The sequence below is a fragment of the Bombus terrestris genome, chromosome 2 (assembly GCF_910591885.1).
Source record: "Bombus terrestris chromosome 2, iyBomTerr1.2, whole genome shotgun sequence".
Classification (NCBI taxonomy): Eukaryota; Metazoa; Arthropoda; class Insecta; order Hymenoptera; family Apidae; genus Bombus; species Bombus terrestris.
The window spans coordinates 694,882-715,468 of record NC_063270.1 but is presented as its reverse complement, the minus strand read 5'-3'; the positions used below and the strand labels follow the sequence as shown (position 1 = coordinate 715,468).

The 20,587-nt window shown below is 40.5% G+C and overlaps 1 protein-coding gene across 6 annotated transcripts in view; it reads right to left on the bottom strand.

Annotated features, from left to right (window-relative positions):
- The window catches only part of LOC100650714 (RNA-binding protein Musashi homolog Rbp6), a 777,530-nt gene that overhangs the window by 314,432 nt on the left and 442,511 nt on the right, over window positions 1-20,587 (bottom strand). The window lies entirely within an intron of this gene.

Here is a 20,587-nt window from a genome sequence, read left to right as displayed (position 1 = left end):
ATCTGAATGCTAACGTCTCACATCCGAGGATGTACCATCTCCTAAGGGCGATGATTAAGAGGCACAGCGATGCCCAGAAACGGGCCATTTTCGGTGACAGTATTACACATGGGAAACATTGTGAATCAAAAGCGATAAACGAAGAATAGAGTTGCTTCGAACGTGCAATTGACACAGAAAATTTCTGTAACGAATTTATGGATTATCTATCAGTTGAGCCTTTTATTACGCCAGCTGCGGAAATATCTTTTTCCTCCGGTAATTTATGTGTAAGTAGACTTTCGCGATTGCGAAGGAACCGCAGGGATGACGAGAACAAAGTTATGCTAAGGTTAAAGTGGTACTTTATTTGGACTCGTCAGGGGTTGACCTCAAATGTTACGAGGGCGGCTGGGATAATGTCTATCAAAGTGAAAGCGGAGAGTTTAGCGGCGATGTCGCTGCTTTAAGATGGGCCGCGTAATGTTCTACTTTGTTCAAAGGTTACAGGTCTTTCTTTCAGAAGTTGAAGCTTGAAAAAAAGAGATTAATTTTGAGTTGTTAATCCTTGCTTTAGAAAAAAATAGGGTATTGAAAATTTATTCTAATTATGTCTTTAGCTGCAACATATATATATGAACGTTTTGCGTTTGCCTGAAAAGACGAATATTTGTTTATAAATGAGGAAATGGAAGGTTTTTAATTGATATGATTTTATGTGGAGGTAAGAGACAATTTAACCGTAACGTGTATAAATTTATGATCGATAGAATTTTAATTTGATCAATTTAAAGGAGGCAGACGGCTATGTTAGCTGCGTTACAGCGAAGAAAATGAACGACAAGTACAGCGTACTACGATAGAAGGATAACGTCATAATAAATCTGCAGCGTAATCTTTACGCTGAGATAATGAGATTTTTTATCACCTTTAGTCGAATGGAGTCTTTGTCACAGATAACGAGCTCTGAAGCGGCAGGAAAAATTATAGGCTAAGAAAAGGAATTTTACTTTAAGTTCACTAAATGTGAATGGAAAGAATCTTCATCCCCCTCGCGAAGGGATGGTTATGTAGACACTTTTTAATCTTCAAGTGCTCATCGCAGACTTTGATGCAGACATTATTAAAACAAAGACAGTTTTCTCTTTTCGTTCTACCTTCAACGTTTCGTTTACTTCCTTTCACGTTATCTTCATTCCGCTAAGTAGAAAAATGTAAATGTAAATTAGCAATAAAATATTATTCGTTCGAATAATTGTCCTCGGATATGTAACTATATAAACAATATTTTCAGGTTCGTAATAAACACTGAATTTCGAACAGGACCAAAGCGAAATTTCTACTGTGGCGGCACTCGACAAGCCAAATACCACCACTCGACACTAACTAGTGTCGGACGACGGCAGCGCAGTGGTTAACGTCGTTGAAACACAGACCGAAACACCCAGGTACAACTACAAAAAGACAGACTGGAAAAAGTTCCAAAATCTACTCGAACAAAACTGCGACCTAAAAATCCATAACAATGTCAACCTAACAGACAGACAAATCGACTCGTTCATAGACGAAATAAAAAAACATATACAAATCGCCCTACAAGAATCCGTACCGACGTTAAAAAAAGACTCCTGCGAGCCATATGTAAACTATAAAATAAAAAAACTACAACGAGATAAAAGCTACTTACTATCTAAATTAAACAACCTAAGACACAACTACTCTTACGACAAAAGAGAAGACATAGAATTCCTAAAGTACCTGCTACACGAAATAAAATCACAACTAAAACAAGAATTCGCAAACTCTATAAATCAATACTGGACAAATAAAATAAAAAATATCTCCAAAAAAGACTCTGCTAGCATGTTCCCGCAGATAAATCAAATTTTCAGACCAAAGGAACAAAACTCCATCCCGCCCCTCAAACTGAAACCAGAAAAAGCCTCCCTCATCCAAGAAGCAGGCATCGAGATACACAACACCAACAAAGACACAGAGGGCAACTTCATAATATCAAAAACAACGGAAAAACTAGACATTATCGGCACCCACTTTGCCAAAACTCACACACAAAACGAACACATGGGCCGAGAACAATTAAACAGAATTATCATCGCCGAAACAAACAAACTAAAAAATAAAATAGAACAAGACATAGCGCTAAACAAAACAGTCTGCACATTCTCAAACGAAAACACATCGGACGACCCCAAACAGCCCGACCCAGAAATAAACTACTTTACAAACTTCAATCAACTAAGTACAATCTTCTCCACGCTAAACAACAAAAAATCCGCCGGCTTCGATGGCATCCCAAACATCTCGCTCAAACGCTTACCAAACAAAATAAAATGGTACTACACAGTACTGTTTAATAACGCACTAAACAACACGTACTTCCCCAAAAAATGGAAAAAAGCCAAACTCATAGCCATTACAAAAAAAAATAAAGACGGTTCATCACCTGCAAACCTACGACACATAAGCCTCCTCCCCAACATAAGCAAAGTATACGAAATGATCATAAACAACCTCCTAGCAGCCTTCTGCTCAAAAAATAAGGTAATCCCGGAAAACCAATTCGGCTTCCGTCACAAACACTCCACAATTCACGCAATAAACAAACTTACGTCGGATATCTGCTGGGCACTTAACGCAAATCAACGAGTAGCCGCCTGCCTAATAGACCTCGAAAAAGCCTTCGACACAGTCTGGATCCCAGGGCTCATTTATAAAATGATTAAAAAGAACTTCCCTGAATACCTAATTAAAATAGTCTGGGACATGATAACAAACAAAACTTTTATAATGACCGACGGCTCGTACACATCAAGCAAAGAATTCTCCATAGAAAACGGCCTGCAACAAGGAACAGTAAATTCCCCGCTACTCTTCAGCATCTACAATAACGACTTACTAAACCTCTTTAACCTCAACACATCCACACATAAACGCTCCATAGCCTTCGCGGATGACCTAATCATCTACGTAACAGGCCGCAAAACCAAAACGATAAGAACAGAACTGCAAGAACTCTTTAACAAAATCAGCGATTACTATCATACATAGAAACTAAAAATCAACGCAAGCAAACGCAAAACCATTCTATTCAGACCCATGACAAGCAAAATCGGCCCAGCAGAAAGGGAACACGTCAGGAAATTCCACCTAAAAGAAAAAGCAAACGAAGAGAACCTCATACCACACAAAAATTGCGTAAAATACCTAGGAGTAAATATAGATGAGAAATTAAACTACAAGCAACACATCGAAATCCAACTCTCCAAAGCCAGCAAAGCTTTTCGGAATACAAAAAGGCTGTTTTATTCCAGACATCTCGATAGCAAAGTAAAAATCATGTGCTACCAAACGCTAATAAGACCCATTATAACCTACGGCTGTCCAATATGGTACAACATACCAGCGTCAGTAATGGAAAAAATTTGCATATTTGAAAGAAAATGCATCAGAGCTTGCCTGAGCATTTACAGATCAGAACACAGCGGATACAGAAAATACGTAAAAAACAAAAAAATATACGACTTAGCCAACATCCACCGCATCGACTGTCACATCCTAAAACTAACAAGAAACCACTTCGCGCAAGCCGCGAAGATCAAAGAAAACAGCCTAATCTTCGGCTGCTTATTCGCAAACGACGCATACTTCAAAAACACTCTGTTAACAGGCTACATCCAACCCCGAAGCCTTTCTATACCTAGATGAAAGAAACTATCTCCAAGACCAAAACAACATCCCTATAATTTACCATATGCAAAGGAAAATAGGAATGAAATCTATACAATACGAGGAAAACCTAGATGGCCGTACTGCAGACACTAGGTGGAGATACAACATGGCCCTCCCCCAAAAGGATACAGAAGACAAACACAGAAAAAACACAAAAAAATATTGGTGGATACGGAACCCATAACAAAAACAACAAGATAAAGAGCCACAGAACGGCAACGCTCACCGAATAAAGTGTAAATATGTAAATATGTAAATAGATAAACAAATATTATACAGTATTAAATATTATACAACAGCGGCTTAAATTTAAAGCACAATAATAATCTTAAAAAAAAAAAAAAAAGTGTAATAATGCATGGCTACGTCGTACCGTCGCGTATCGGTACTTTTGCCTGTACCACCCTACAATTAGAATTCAGCATTTATTCTGGAAAAAAATCATGTGAAAAAATATGTAAAAAACCTGGAATTAATAAATAAAGATGAAAAAAAAAGTGGTTAATGTCTTAGGTTGCGAACGTTCGGAACCCGGGTTCGAATCCCGGCGACCGGAGTCCGATATTACTTCCACGCACCAAAAAAACGGAGGAAAGATCAGCAATCCTTCGGCAGCGACATCTACAGTCTCCAGTGACAATTACAACGGACCAGGGCCCAACTACTACACTGGTCCGCTGTAATTGTCACTGGGGGCTGTAGATGTCGCTGCCGCAGTACTGCTGATTTTCCCTCCGCTTTTTTGGTGCGTGGAAGTAATATCGGACTCCGGTCGCCGGGATTCGAACCCGGGTTCCGAACATTTGCAACCCAAGACGTTAACCATTGCGCTGCCGTCGTCCGACACCAGTTAGTATCGAGTAGTGGTATTTGGCTTGTCGAGTGCTGCCACACTACTTTTTCTTACAATGTGAAGATACTGTACATGACCTTAATTCCGAAGCGAAAGAAACTGACCTCAAATCCTTATTGGTGTTCTCGCACTGCTATTTGTACCTATAGTACTTCTTTCAGAGTGAGATTAGTTTCAGAATGGGAATTACTGAAACTTCTGAACGGAACATTCGGTCCAAGATTCAGTAGAACGTCGAGCTCTGAATTAATAGAGAAACATTCGAAAACGGATAATTTCTGTGATCCTTGAATCGTGCCAAGCACGCATTTGTTACCTCGTAGTTCTTAAAACTTAAAATCTTAAATTGCTTTGTTATTGGAGCCGAAAATATAAGCCTTCGATGATTTGTGGTACTTCAACCACATGCTTCGCACCTTTTCGATCTAGAACGAACGAACGATTATTAGAAAATTTTATTTTGGAATCATTGTCTAAAACGGTAGTTCACCAAACTGTTCCTAAAATATTCAAATACTTTCTCCGAATGACACTTAACGCCTGTAGTTAGATGTACCTCTCATATAAATTGTAAATTTGAAATATTCATTTCATTTATTTTTTAATTCAACCGATGGCTCATTGTTAAGTAGGCTCGTGTCTTTCTTTTGATCACGTTGAAGAAATACTGACACACTAACAGCGCCTTGAGCAGGAAAAGTTTGAATCACTGACGAGTTATCAGCGATCTAAAATCTTTTTACATAAAATATAGAAATTTGTACGAATTTTGATAATTACGGATCAACTATAATCTCTCAACTACAAGCCCCAAAACTACATAACAGCAGCATAGATTAAATAATCCTCAACAATTAACTCAACACCACCGCACGAATCTCTTATTGTCAACCTAATATCAATTTGAAATTTACGCCGAAATCTGGAATGATAAAAACAAAGCATTAAACTATGAAAGGTAACTATCCGACAGAAAGCATGCAACGTCGTATTGTGGCAAAAGGCAATGGTAGAGGCACCGAGGGAATTTACCGCAACGAACGGGTATAGAGTATATCATGCACGTTGTGAACGAACACGACTGGATAGGTAACAGAAGGGTAGTGGGTGGTTGGAAAGAGGGAGGGTAAGAGAAAGGAGGCAAGTGTATTAGGTGTATTTATGTAGGCGGTTTCATTGCGCGCGAAGTTACTGTAAGTACCGGCAGTTACTTAACTCGACAGTTTCTACTATTGCAGTAACAGTGGCGATGGTAGCGGCAACGACGGTGGCAGCCATATACCTATTCGTGGAGAGCTACCTTCCTTGCCTTGAAACTGAAGCTAGTTATGGATGTAGTCAGAGGTGGAAGTAACTTCGCGTAGCTTCTACCGACACGATTCAAGAAACCATCTCCTTTTCCACCTTCCTTCCAACCTCAAGCACTCCCTTCTTCTGATTCTCCCTCTTCCTCTCTCTCTCACTCTCTTTCTTTCTTTCCCTCTGCTTTAACCCGTTGCTTCGTTGCTCAACTATATGGTAACTGCTCTTTAACCAACCGCCTTAATCCGCTTTTCTCTTTCCAAGGCGAAGACAATCACCCACCCCGTACCAGCCAGTTCTTCGATCTCCCGTTTTTCGTCGATCCTTTCCGTCCCACTCAACCTTTCTTTCTCGCTCCTATTTTCGATTTACCGTCTGGATTTCCTCGCCTCATGGACTACTTCGCCCTGGTATCTACCGGATTTTCGACGCCTGCTAAGTGGCCACGCCAACCGTTCGCTCAGACGTGATACATTTTTGTGAAAAACGTGTATTGTACATGGTAAATGGCAAAGATAATTGGAAAGAGTCTTGAGGTGAGTGTAGAGAGTTAAGAAAGATACAGTTATGTATTAATTGCGTGGAATTCGTTCCTTAATTAAAAGTCCTTTGTCTTTCTCGGTTTGCCCTTAACGAAAGCCCGTGGCATCGTTATCAGCGAATTAAAATTTTAATTAAACCCTCTTTGCCAATTCCACTAACAAGAATCGAATATTGAATCAGATCCTTGTAACGTTTCTTAAAACAAGGGAAAAGGTAGGTAGAATTGTGTGGTTATATGTTTCTAAGACCTCTGACTACAATGTAATTCTAAAAATTTTCTCAAAATAATTAACTGATAAAAGTGATTGTAATAAAAAGAGACTGTAACTCCGATGTAAAACTCTTATTGCCAATTGCAATGCAACAAAGACAGTCTGCAGCGCATACACGATTTCTTAGTGCGCAGATAACAAGCAACGCAAAGAACGTAAGCCCGCTAGAAGCAATACAAAACAGTGGTCATTATCGGAACGGCATTTTGAATCGAATTACAAAAATTCGCAAGACCGCGTAATAACGCTCGACACAGCGTCGAGCTAGCATCTTTTTTATAAACTGTTTCTACTTTTTTCTCCATTCGGAAACCCCTTCCTGCTCGGCGTTCTCCTTCCTGGTTCTGTCTTGCTCGTTTTAATGACCGGCTGAATATTTATAAAGTCGACATCGTCTAGGTGGTCGGTAGCAAGCCCGTGAAAGCCACCGCGTCCCATGGAGTTTCATTGTAATTGCCCTGTTCTTCTTGACTTTTCCTTGAAACGGGATCCCGTTGAATTGCATTATGCAAATCACAATCTCTCTAAGTCACCTCGTCCGTCCGCTGCAGGCGAACAGAGCCGCGCGGAACCGAGTGGAAGAAAAAAAAAGCGGCCGGTCGATTCCAGCCGGAAAAACGACCAGAAAAATCTGGCTGATCCATTGCTACCGATTCTTAGCAAGCGATAACAATTCCGTTACCTCGACGCTCTAACGACAAAATTATGGTCCGCATGCATAATCGTCGCTCACGAAATATCCTCATTCTCTCGAAATTTCATTCAACGTGTAATTAATCTCTAGCCACGAAAGACACTCGGGGAGAATGAACGAACTTATTCTTGAAGAGGATTGGTTAAAACTATGAAGAACGGTGGTTGGTCATCTGTAGATAAGCAAGAGGTGATGACGTTTGAAATTGGACGGATTGTTTGGAACGTTGGTGAAAAGTGTATCAGTCTCCGGCGAAGAGATGAGAAATTGAGATGAAAGTTTGGATGGTGAGAGACGAAGACAGTTTTAAAGATGTCTCTCTTGAGTATTAATTTGAGAAATGTTAGTTTTCGGATGGTATGTATGAATTCATAGGAAATAATTGAATGTGACTATCTGCAAGTGAAAATAAATTTATCGAAATGAATGTTTTAGAGAAATCTATAACCTGTGCATTTAAGTTATATATATACTGTTATATATATATATATATATATATATATATATTATATTATATATATACTGTTATTCCATAACGAATGAATATTCTACGCATATATCTTTAGAAATTCATTTAAAAACATAGTATTGAAAAAGGGAATAGGTATCTGTCCAAAACGAGTAATTTCCCTTTTTCCAAGCCGATTCATGAATTCTGTATAACCGAAGTATTTCAGATCCATCAGGATAAGCAAAACAATTTATATCTTTTCTGATACATTCGTACATCATTCGTATCATGCAATATATTACAAACCCCAAACATCTATAAAAATCTCGTATAAAAGTCCAAGGAATGTAATTTAAAATTTTCGCTCCATTCTCGGGCAAAGGAGAACGAGGAAGAATTATAAGGGAAGAGAGGCAACTGAGTTACAACACGGAAAGGATGGAAAGAAACGAAAACGGAAATTCGTAGCATTCGCTCGGAATGATGAGCGGACGTAATTTTCTAATTTCATTACATTTTTAACTCGCGACAACTTTTTCTTGCCGCGGGCGGCGGCCAAGCGGAAGGGGCAGAAGGACAGGGATGAGAGAAGAGGAGAAGAGAGGGATGCGCGCAGGATAGCACGAGCAAGGATATGAATATTCATCGGGCATTTAGGCCGCGACGTAACTCAATTAGCGGCGGAATAATTGTCCGCTGTCCGACACAGAGTACAGAACGAGCTGCTACGCGGAGAAATCCAATCTGGCCTCTCTCTTTCGCCAGCTATATTCCGCCCTCTTCCTCTCTTCTCTATCTGATTTGCCGGCAAACTTCTTGAACTGGCGAATCTCAAATATGATTTACGAAAAACTCCATAGGAGGCTGAACCGACCGTACGATTAAATATCATCTCAATCAGAAAAATATGCTGATACGAATGTTTTTGAAGGAGAAAATTATATTAAATGTATTTCTATCGATTGCTTCGATAAGAATTGTAACATTTATTAATTCATAAAAATCTGAATTTGTAGAATGTATAATTAAAATATTTAGCTTTGTAAATGGCTGTTATAACTAATTTACAAATATTCGGCTTTAAAAATATATCCCTTGTTTAATTTAAAATAACTTGATATTTTAAATATAGTCATTAGAAAGCTATTAGGATCAATTATTTTAAAAAACAATAAAAAAATGAACACTTGTGTTTATTTAAATTCCAATCCTGCGAATATATAAATATATTAGTGAACGTAATAATGTTCGTCAATTATTTAATAGGTGAAAATTTATCTAATTTTAAGACTGCTAATCACTCTTATCTGTAATTCTGAAAAAATAACAGTGCGTGAACAATGATTTATAATCGAACGAACTGAAGAATTTAGTTAAAAACCTAGAATTTAACGATCTATTCATGATAACAGAAAGAAAAGGAAGAGAGAAAGAGAGAGAGAGCGAGAGACAGAGAGATGAGAAAGAAGAGCAAAACATAGTAATTTTCCATTGGCTTTTTCGTCGCTTGACTCCCGATAAATAATTTATTCCCGGAATAAAGCATTACAACAATACGTCGTGAGGGTGGAAAATTAATTTCATTCCTGGATTGTCACGCACACACCAACCGTAGTCCAGTCGATCCCTTTCAAGTCTTACCCGTCCCGGTACACCGGAATTCGTTAATATTCATAGCCGCAGGGGATGGTCGGCTCGGATAACGCTTATCTCGCCGCTGAAATAACTCGATAGCCGCGTGATCCTGACTCGGCGCTTTCTCGCATCCTCGCTTCAATATTTTTTCTCCGCGAGACACACCGACGATCGGCAGGATCAAACGTTCTGCGTGCCCCTGTGAACTACCCTATGGCTCGTTGAAAATTCTTCTTTTCTACATTTTGGGCCCGCTTAGGAGCCGATACCTTTGTATAAAAGGTATAGTTGCTTTGAAAGGCATGACAGTTACTTTCAACGAGGAAAGTATCCGACCTTCCGTTTCTCGACTCTATAATTTGGCATCGAAAAATCTGGCCAAAGAATGGTGATTATATGACATGAATATTGCAAAATATCATTCCGAATAATATGTCGAACTACATTTATATTACTTTACTAGAACGCATTCATGAGCACACTATTGGTACATTCTTTTTACCTAGAATAAGTAAAACGATGTTACGACTCTAATATAAGATGTTTTGAATTAGTAGACTAAGTGATACATATCAGATCAGTACATATTTTTTATATACTGATCTTTCTTTTATTATATTTACCACTCGGTGTGAAATCATAGTCGAATACGTTATTATCAATTTCATTAGTCTATCAAAAGAAAATTACGAAAATATTCCCAGCCGATTCTGAAATCGCGAGATGAAACAAAGTATAAGATCCCAAGGATCTTTTCGAACACAGAGATTACCGTGAGAGGCGTAAAGAGAAAGGGAAAGAGAAAAAACCGGCGGATGACCACCTGTTGATGCGCTGTTGAATATTCGTTGTGCGTCTTGTACGAGTGATTGTTGTAAATTTTTCGTATATCTTCGCTGAATGCTTTACAGTTTTTTGCATCGTCTCGACACGTAGATTGCCTGGACGCGAGACGACGATGGAAATCCCGAACAGAAGTCGAGGAAAATTATGAAACTCGACAAACGGCTACGTCTGGATAACTTTCGCTCGTGTGTCGCAAAGGATCGCAATTTGATTCTCGTACGCGGACGCTCGAGTGGAAGCGAAGGATTGAGAACGTTCCCAGGAGCACGGTCGAGTGGATGGATCGTTCATTCTATCCTCGCAGTGCCTTTCTTTCCCCCACTGACTTTTCTGCTTGCGACGCCCTCTTCAAGTCTCGAGCAGACACGAAGTAGCCACTCTTCCGATTCCGCCCCCGCTTCGAATCCAGCCACCTTCCCACGAAGCCACACCACTTTGATCTCGGGTTCCACTCGCGAGAAACGTACCCCGATGTGACAACGGCTCTTTCGTTCCGTCTTGCTCTCTTGATCCGGCGACACGCCGCTGGTAATGCAAGCTGATTAACGCCGTGATTTGAACGTCTCCTTCTTAACGAGGGATTGTTGACGAGCTCCGCTACATGCACCGACTTACCGAAAAGAACGGCGATTTTGCTTTCTTTTCTACTGTTTTATTTTGCGGAATGTATTATGTATTGTAGCCGATAATAATAATAATCAGTAGTTTATTCCTTCGTGGTAGATGCAATGAAAGACTTCTTTCCCTCTGTTAATAGTTAATTTGATATGGATGGTACATACGTAACGCGCAGTAACTTAACGCGTAGCTGATGCAAACGATGGAATCAGTAAAAAGCAATATTCATGAGCAGATCACAGATAAATCGCAAAATACTTCAGATTCTCGTATGCTATAGCAAATTAAATTAATATGAGTAAAAAAGGATAGTCTATTATATAATTATAGCTTACTATGTGAATCATAAAATCAGTAGAAAAAGATGTTCATGGCCAGACCGATAGTAAATATTTTTACGGAAAGTACAGCATGTTATAGTTCCATTTTGTAATTCTCAGAACTGCAAAAGTTTCTATCCCGAATGGTACACAAGACTGAACAAGTGTCATCTTCCTGATTACAAATAGACAATTTATCAAAAACCAGTATTCCAGTTACGTGAACATCAAACATTTCTTTCCCTTTTCAAATCCAACAAATAAATTGATCGCAAATAAAAAAGAAACCCTATAAAAGGAACACGTTCATTCTTAAAACATATTCAGAACAAGCCTTCAAAAATTACACTCATCTCATTTTCTATAACATATATACCCTCGAAGTAGCATTTAAATATTTCATGCGCCGCCTTCAAAGATTCTGCCACTATAATCCTAGTCGTTCGATATAATTACCGAAAGAAGTCTACAAATATTACAAGCCCCTTCGTTTCTATATTGGTCAGCACCACCTTCTTTAGGTGACTAATAGGCGAACGCGGAACCAGTTGGAGATCGTCGGCGATTTTTTTGATTTGAAACTCTCGACTATTCCGCTGATAAAAAGAATTGATAATGGGGCTGGAACCAAAGAGGAAGGACACGAAGATCCGTAGCGATGCGCGCGTTTGAGATGGGGGAAAGACCCGAAAAGAATACGAGACACGAAGGAGAGACAGGGTGAAAGAAGAACAAAAAAAAAGAAGGCGGAGAGGAAAGAGAAGAAGCTGCAGGACGGTGCAAGAGAATCACTTGACGCAGGAGAGCGAGACGTCTGGTGCTTGCATCCGGGGAAATGGAAGGGTAGGCTCTGGCTTCCGCCTGTCTGTTACCATAGCGACCTCGGCCGCCCTTTGGCTGAGCAAAAGGGCCACAGGCGGTAAATCTCTTGTACGTACAATAATCCTACATTGCTGCGGCTTGCCGTTTTGCAATCCAACTTTGCATTCTGCCTTGACCCCTTCGATGTGTCGCGTTGTGTCGCTGCTGTTCCGTCTTTACTCATCTATAGAGTAAGGTGTTCGTTGTATGTAGATGATTTTCTCTGATATGCTTTCACAATAAAGGTTTGAATCGAATTCGATGAAGATGGAAATTTACGAAGGAAATAGTTTTTCGAAAAGGAAGAATTATTTTCAACTTTTTAACGCATTCATTATCGAAATTTACTAAGAAACAGCACTACCGCAAGTCGTGTATAGCTTTTAGTAATTTTATACAATATATTTTTATGAAAATCCACAATATGAACGTACTCTTTTTATAGTGAGTCACAGTTTAATAGTGCGTGTTGTCGGTTACTAATGTAAAACTGATGCGTCACAAACAGGTTTACAAATACGTTACTTCCTACACAGATTATACGTCATATAACGCCATCATATCAAAAATATCACTTCATTCTATATACGTATCTATAAATCATATTCCAAACAATTCCCTCCTCTCATCTTAAACTCCCAAACAACCCAACATGGTTATAAAAATCAAAAGAACATAATCAAGTGATTCCATTCATTGAACCAAGCCTTAATTCGTGGAACGTTTAGACGAGGTCCCTTTCGGTCGAGCTCGTCCCAGTTTCCGATGGCAGAAGCGATTCGGAAACGAGGCATCGGCGTTTTAGTCGGGCCATAAGTGTTGGCAACCTAATTCCACCAGGGAGGTTACGCTGTCCTAACCAGCTCGAGGTCGGTGTTCCACAGCACTTACGCGACCGGTGGAAAATCGTGCAGGCAGTCCCGGATGCCAGGAATGCAATTTTCAGATTCTCGAACGCGCAAGTGCTCCGCGTCCGCTCACGGGGCAGGCCGGCGCATAAATGCTCGCATAGATTCGGATAAGGACCGCGCATTCTGTCACCGGAAACGTGGGACGGCGGAACTGTAGCAAACTCTCGCGAGAGCTACGAGCTGCATTAGTGCATACTTGGGAGCGCGGCACGCTTCCGCCCCGCATTCTGAGACGCCACCCACCATTTCTTCCTTCAAAAGACGATGAATACCGGCAACAATTTCGAGCGTTTTATCTGACCATTCTCTGCAACCCCTAACCCCTTGCCGACGATGTGCGTACATACGTATATGTGCCGCGATTGACACATAGAGGAGAGGCGAATAAACGAATAGTTTATTGCGGATGGTAATTTAAGAGGAAGTTTTAAGTGGTGATCGATTAAATTGCCTCTTGTCGGGTTCATTGTTTTAATTCTGTTCAATTACATAGGCTATATTTTCTAGCGAAATATACGTATCAGTTGGTCCAATTGCTTTACGAAACATATACTTGGCTACTGTTTTATTTTCGAGGATACTTTATTTTTACGTTTAGACGCGGTTACAGTATTTTAGCTTCTATATTCTATCGTTGCGTTGGTCGAATTACGCGGGGGTTCCTGATTGTTTTTTATTATCGGTTTATTTGAGAGCGAAAATAAAGTGCTGCGTATATGTTCGTAATCTTTATGGCCTAAATTCTGGAAATTATTAGGACGCAAAATGCATATACGATTGCGGTAAATAATAGAAGTTTTCTTTCAATAATATGTAATATTTGAAGATTGTTAAATCGAGTTTTGCTCCTTTGATAGGCAGTTGTACCAATAATCTAATTTTACACAACACTGGTTACTGGAAAAATGTCGAATAAATACGAAGACGAAAAAATACAAATTGCGAAAAGCTATTACAGCTATCCAATGTATCGTTGGGTAAGAAAAACCACTATAATGAGCGCATTTATGAGACTCTTGCGTGTTATAAGAACGAGCAAGTGTTTCAGTCGATTGGAGAAACATGAGATTTTCGTTCTCTTCTGGCCATGGACGATATTCATAGCAGTCACATGTATCCCCCGACCTGTCGTTCCAGAAAACGCGATAACAGTGTAGCGATGCGCAGAAAAAAGTTACCATAAAGCGGAACCTTGCACGCAGGAAAGAAAAGTTAATGTTATTTCTTTTGGCTCGATACTCGCGGTTATTTCTTTATCTTGCGGCGCATCGTTCCCTCATGGAGGCGTATCTGAATATTTCGTATCTCTAGTGTTGATACGCAACGATAAACATAATAATATCGCTTCCGTCTTTTGATATCCTCGTTGTGGGAAGTTTATTAAAATCCTTTTGTGTGCATACATTGAGAACGCTATAATATGCCGTCGTGCTGAATTTTGCATAGCAATATAATATCTCTCTAGCGTATGCAATTTTTACGAAAGCCCGTTTGAAATTTTACATAAAACCACTTCAACGATATATCACATTAAAAAGTTATTTATCCGTGTACGAATCGAATTACGTCCGCGGATTAAAAGGTAAAAACCATCGTACGTTATTTAGTGGAGCTGATAAAAGCAGATTACAGAAATGGATTTAATAAAAACCACGCAAACATCAACGAGGAACAAGAAATATGTTACGCAGAGCCGGGAACCTGATATTCTGCAGACTTTCATCGAAAATGGATCATGTAAAGGATCGAATGGAAACACGATGCGCGTTCATATATCGAGGCAAACTTTTCCTACCCCGGGCATCCAGGATGCACTCCGTATTGGGAATACACGCAGAGTCCTTTTAAGAGGACAACATTCGTAAAGTACGTGACAATAACGTGACACGACTGTCAGAAACACGTATACATTTCCATCGGGTCCGATCGTTGGATATTTTCCAAGATAAACACGATGCGTTCCAAGGCCTTTCATTAGCTTGTTCCTTTTGTACAATCGCATAATAAGAAAATTTAGGGAAAGGAAATGTCAATGTCCTATTTAGATAAAAAAAACAGCGTCATAAGATGCACGTGATAAAATAATTTCCATAAATTCCAGTTCCATCATTCTCAGGCTTCCGCTCCATTGCCGATTTCTTTTTTTTTTTTTTTTTTTTTTTGTTTCTTACCTTAATTCCGTTCTTGACTAAATAACTTCATTAGAAACCGATTGAAAGAGGTGCACACCTTGGTTTGAACATTGTTATACTTTCACTAGTAACAGGAAAGGAAAGCTACGAACACTTCATAATCGTTTCCTCCTTTTCTCGATAAAAGATAGTGGGTCTCTCCACATCGACACCCGCGTAAAAGCGACTACGTCCCTCCGCGTCGCGTTTTCCAATTTACGGCTACCGGAATTATCTTCGGCATAAAACTGTTTACGATCGTTAAGTTGCTAGAGTTCTCGTTACACTCGTCGCTTAATCCGTGACAAGGAAAAAAAACCCAATTACCGAGCTGCACCGGGAAGGTTGCACTCGCTGTAATTCACGTGGCGCTCTCGCGACGCAGGAAGTAGTAACGGCACATTGTTAATCAGCCTCGCGACACCCGTCGTGTAACCCGGCATATATGTATAGGAAGGACAGGACGCGAGGAGTATGAACCATACCGAGTGCTCACAGTGGTTCTCTTCGAACGAATCGCTTAGTTTGCTGGACAAGCGTAATAAGCTTTCTCCAATTTAAAAGGAAGCTGTGACTCATTTTTTAATTAAGATTAACTTAAGAGGAAGCTGTGACTCATTTTTTAATTAAGATTTTTATACCGCTTGGATCCTTTTCTTCGTCTGTTTCTCGTTTCTTTCGTTTTTCCCCGTGGTCGAAAATGATCGCTCGACTTGCCCACCCTGGCTACCGAGCTAAATTGCGCCATTCCTCGAGCGAACCACGTAATCGAGATTTGCCGCATAAAAGCTACAAGCTGGTGACTTACGGCCCTCTGCAGATATTTTGGGTCATTTTTTAATTACGACCGGATTTTTCCCTTTCACCCTATTCTCGTTCCCTCGGGGTTCGGTATTGCGCGTCGTTCGGTGTGTGCATGCAGCCGGAAGTGGAAGGTGTACGAGAGATCACGGGACTCGACACGGTCCCGACGACACCAGCCGCGGTATAAAGCATTCTATTTGCATTTTATTGTTTAATATAAGTTTATGCTTGGTGGTGTGGTAGCGTCGCTGTGTACAGAGACGGCGTTCGCGCGAAATACGAGTCGCGGCGATGCGTCTTCCACCCGATGTGTCTTTGCCTCGTAAATGATGAAAGCTGCGTTATAATTTCGGCAAATAAGAACGTATTGCCGTGGGCGACGCGTCGTGCACCACCAGCGAAATACAACATGCTTGGTCAGTTGCAACGTTCCACCGTGCAGCGTAATAATAATGGTGAAATTTTCAAATACTCAGCCGCCGTGGAATGGCTGAGAAGTTAAGTACACTCGTGCACACTGCGCGTTGCGAAAAGATAAATGCCGACGGAGATTTTTCTAGACCGAGATTTATGTCACGCCGAGAAGTGAAAGACGCGTGTAAAACAATGCTACAAACATTCTCGCGCCTTTCAACGCGTTTAGTTAATATGTCGTTTATCGCGCCAACTTTTCGCGGTGCTCATTAACAATTAGTCCAAGTTTCATCTTCATATCGTTTCTATTATGAAATAAACAAATTATCAGTTTGTAAATCTGGATTCATTCTTATTAGCGGATAATACGTAATGTATGCTGTAACAAAGAAATAGATTTTAAAAATTATTGATCTTTCGATACTTTTCATTGTTATTACACACATTCATCTACGTTTCACACATGCACCCAACATACATAACAAATCTCCGAATTCCAGGAAGAAATAGAACGGCGTAGACATCGTCCTTCAAGTCACGTACGCCGAACACATGTCCTAGTCAAACACATTCGCTCGAGTATCAATTATTCATGGAAATATGTATGTACTAATCTCATATATATATAACAGCCGAAATCGTCACACGCAACGATATTAATATCAGTTACCAGCGATCACTCTTCCTCCTTCGAAAGTTGACGAAGCGGGACAAACTCACGGACCCTCCGTTGCCAATATTCCAAACATTCTTCAACTTCCAACGAACGAGGAATCCCGTGGTTCGACGTTTGGAAAACACGATCGCCGTCTTTTGATCTCCACGTCGTCCTCGTCGCCTATCCGTGCCAACAAGCTACGGATTTTCATATTTCTGCAAAGTTTTCAAAGGAGTTTAACAGGAAGGGCCGGTACAGCAAGACGAAGAAGACACCCCTATAGAAAGGCTCTATGGTGACCGTGTAAACGCGTGCACCCCCGTTAAAAATGTCAGAATCGTATGAAAGGACGTCAGACTTTCTCTCTCTCTCTTCCTCTATTCGCCGGGATAGGCAGTTTATTACTCGCATGCATAGAGTCGTATGTGTCAGTCGTAACAATGTGTCCGGACTCTGTGTGCGCTTTCGACCCGGCGAACACGTGAAACGTGTTTCGCTGATCATCATAAAAAAGGGACACGATAATGTTACAATATAGACGTCCGTGTAATGACGTTCTTTTCACAGTAAATTAAACGCCAAAGGAAGGGTCCCGTCCTGTCGAGTACGGGGCCTTCATATTTGTGTGGCAGTGCAAGCGACTGTTGGCGTACGTAGGTGGTGTCTATACGCGTATATGGGTGTGTGAGTATGCGAGGAAAACGAGAAAAAGAGAGCTGCCTGTTGTACGCGCAAGCTGCCTTAAGCGTAGCACAGGGGCACTTATGCGTCGCTTAAAGTGGGCATTACGAGGCGCAATAGAACTGAAAACAAAGGCTGAACGGTTTATCGCCCTGTTCGTCTCTTTTTCGATAGAGATGAAGCTTAAAATTAATGTAAGTGTTGGAGAAATGATTTAAAGATCAGATTAAAATCGAGTCTTACAGATGAAAAGAAATCTTTATCTATTCAATATTGAATAGATATATTGAATAGATAAAGATTTCGTTTCGTCAAATACAGGAATATCGAACCAATAGGAAAGTGGACACAAACATTTCACTTTCACGCGAATAAAAGAGAGAATTAGCATAAAGGAGCGGCGACGAAGACGCTTTTTGTCATACGGGATCATCCGGTTCGGGCATAAATAGCGGATAGAGCTCTCCGGGCTCGGTGCTCGGTCGAAAATTGGTGGATTTACCTCCCTCTTCCTATCTAAATCTGCCAATTTCGAATGGATGCAGCGGCGGAGGCGGCAGCGCCGGAACCTGGATGTTTACTTGACGCCAGCGGTGAAAAGCAACGACGTCGAGAATACACGGAAAACAGAAAACCGTTACAGCCACGGGAAAGACGGGGGTGACGTAAAGTGGGAGAACGGGAAAGAGAAAGAGAGAGGTAAAAACCGAAAGGGGAAGGGGAGAACAAACGAGCTGGGAAAAGGTATAGAAGATGGAGGGAAATGAAGAAAAAGAGGCGGAGAGAAAGAAGGGTAGACGGAGACGGCGGGAAGAAAACGAGGAAGAAGAAGAAAGCGGATTCGAATCTTTACCAACCACTCGGCGAGACACCTGCGGGAGGGAAGATCTCCTCTGCCTTTGAAAAGCGAGGAAGTGGAGAGGTTTATTGAGTCCTGGGACACGTAGTCTCCCGAGGACATGCCGGAAAGTGCGAGTGAAACCTCTTTTTCACCCATTCGTCCCGTCCTACCACGCACTATGTACAAGCACGACGTCAGGTGAAAGGAGGGAAAGTGTATTTACCACTCGTTGCCGGGGAAAGAAAGACACACCAGGAGCTACTACCTTCACGATTCTAAGAAAATACGAACCAGCCGTTTGGCTCTATTTTAAAATAGATGGAAAGCCCAAGGGCTGCGACGAAACGTGAATCTCACAATTCCAGAGGGATATATGGATTTTAAACGCCTCGATATGATTATAAGGGGGCTATATGATTGCGTATCTTGATAGTAGTGGTAGATAAAGAAGTGTAGAATTGTATATTCCTTTATTCTGGATACGTATTTCGTGACTAGAATAGCAATAATGATCATTTTGTGATTAAAAATTCAGTAGCGTCAAAACTGTAAGCGCGTCTGGCCATACCAAGATTGAATCTACTGGAGCACCGCCTAAGTTCTCCTTGTACAGTACAACTAACGTCTTGATTATAGTTTAGTTTTGTGATGTTAAAAATATTCGGAGAATCATTTATCTAGGGGAAATCATCGAAACCCAGAAAGGGTTCATGGAAGACTACCATAGGAAAATAACACGTCGGCGCAAAGTGGTAAATGCGAGGTCTGAGTGAATCGAAAGTTCTTCGAAGGTAATGTTGGCTGGCTGACTGGATGGCTCGTAGGGGCCGTAGGAACGTAATTGGATATAATTTTTGCGGACCGACTAACCGAATTAGACGGCGGTGTGTTTGCGTTACTAGCGGCGGTGGTGCTGGCGGCGTCGTCGGGAAATGGGTGGCGCGAGGGCGAAAGGGGGATGAAAAGCCCGCGGGGTAACAACCACGGCGAATTATTAACAGAAGCAGTGGCGCCTCCGTGCGCGCCCTACGAGTCACGCTGTGTGGCAAAGTAAATCAGCTCACGGCGATTGCCAGCGAAACAGAGAGACTCACATTTGTAGTTTCTCTTGTTTCTTTCTTTTCCGCGTCGAATAAATCGGGTAGCGTAGTGTTGGATTATTCGTCGAAATCATTCGGCCACGTGTTTGCGTTTCGTATAACAAGTGGATGTCATAATGGAATGAGTCTGGCTCGGACTGTTGGAGATTCGAAGGAATTCTTGATAACGAAACTGGAGGTTACGAGTCGTTGAAAAATTAAAAAGCAAAATGGGAAGAACTTGAAATGGAGATAAATAAAGATAAGGAGAAAGGGATAATTAGATTGGGCCGGGATTACGTGAAATTAGAAATTTCTCAGGAATAAAAGGTATGTATGATGGAATGTGGTTTTTGCTGAATTTGATAGAGACTCTTTTATTTGAGGTTAAAATCAAAATTGTAAGATTCTGCACTCCAAGATTCGAAGTTTTCTCCATTCGGTTTCTAGGATTGTTAGACTGTAGGTATCGACCAGTGTAATTCGAGAAGTAGTTTCATCTCCAGGGTCGTTGCAATTAAGTTCTACAACTTTGGAGTGGCCGACTCGTACTCGACGGTCGTCACAATCAGATCCCATAACTGCAAGGTTAACAATATTCTATTACAAATGGATCTTGCGTTCTTTAGAGTTTCTATCTTCAAAAAGAGAAAACATTCTAGTTTGAAGATTTTTATCATTTTTAAAATTTTTCTTATTTTCGTTTTATAAAATTGTATTATATTATGTCAAGGCCTCCCATAATTCAATTATTTTTTATTATAACTAATTCTAGTAATTGCATCCATTATTTTTATAGAGATTCAACTCTATTGGAGAATCACTTTGATTACACTTTATATTTTGTTTTAACATACAAATTTGTCTGCAATGTTTTTCCAGTATTTTCAATTAATGGAAACAA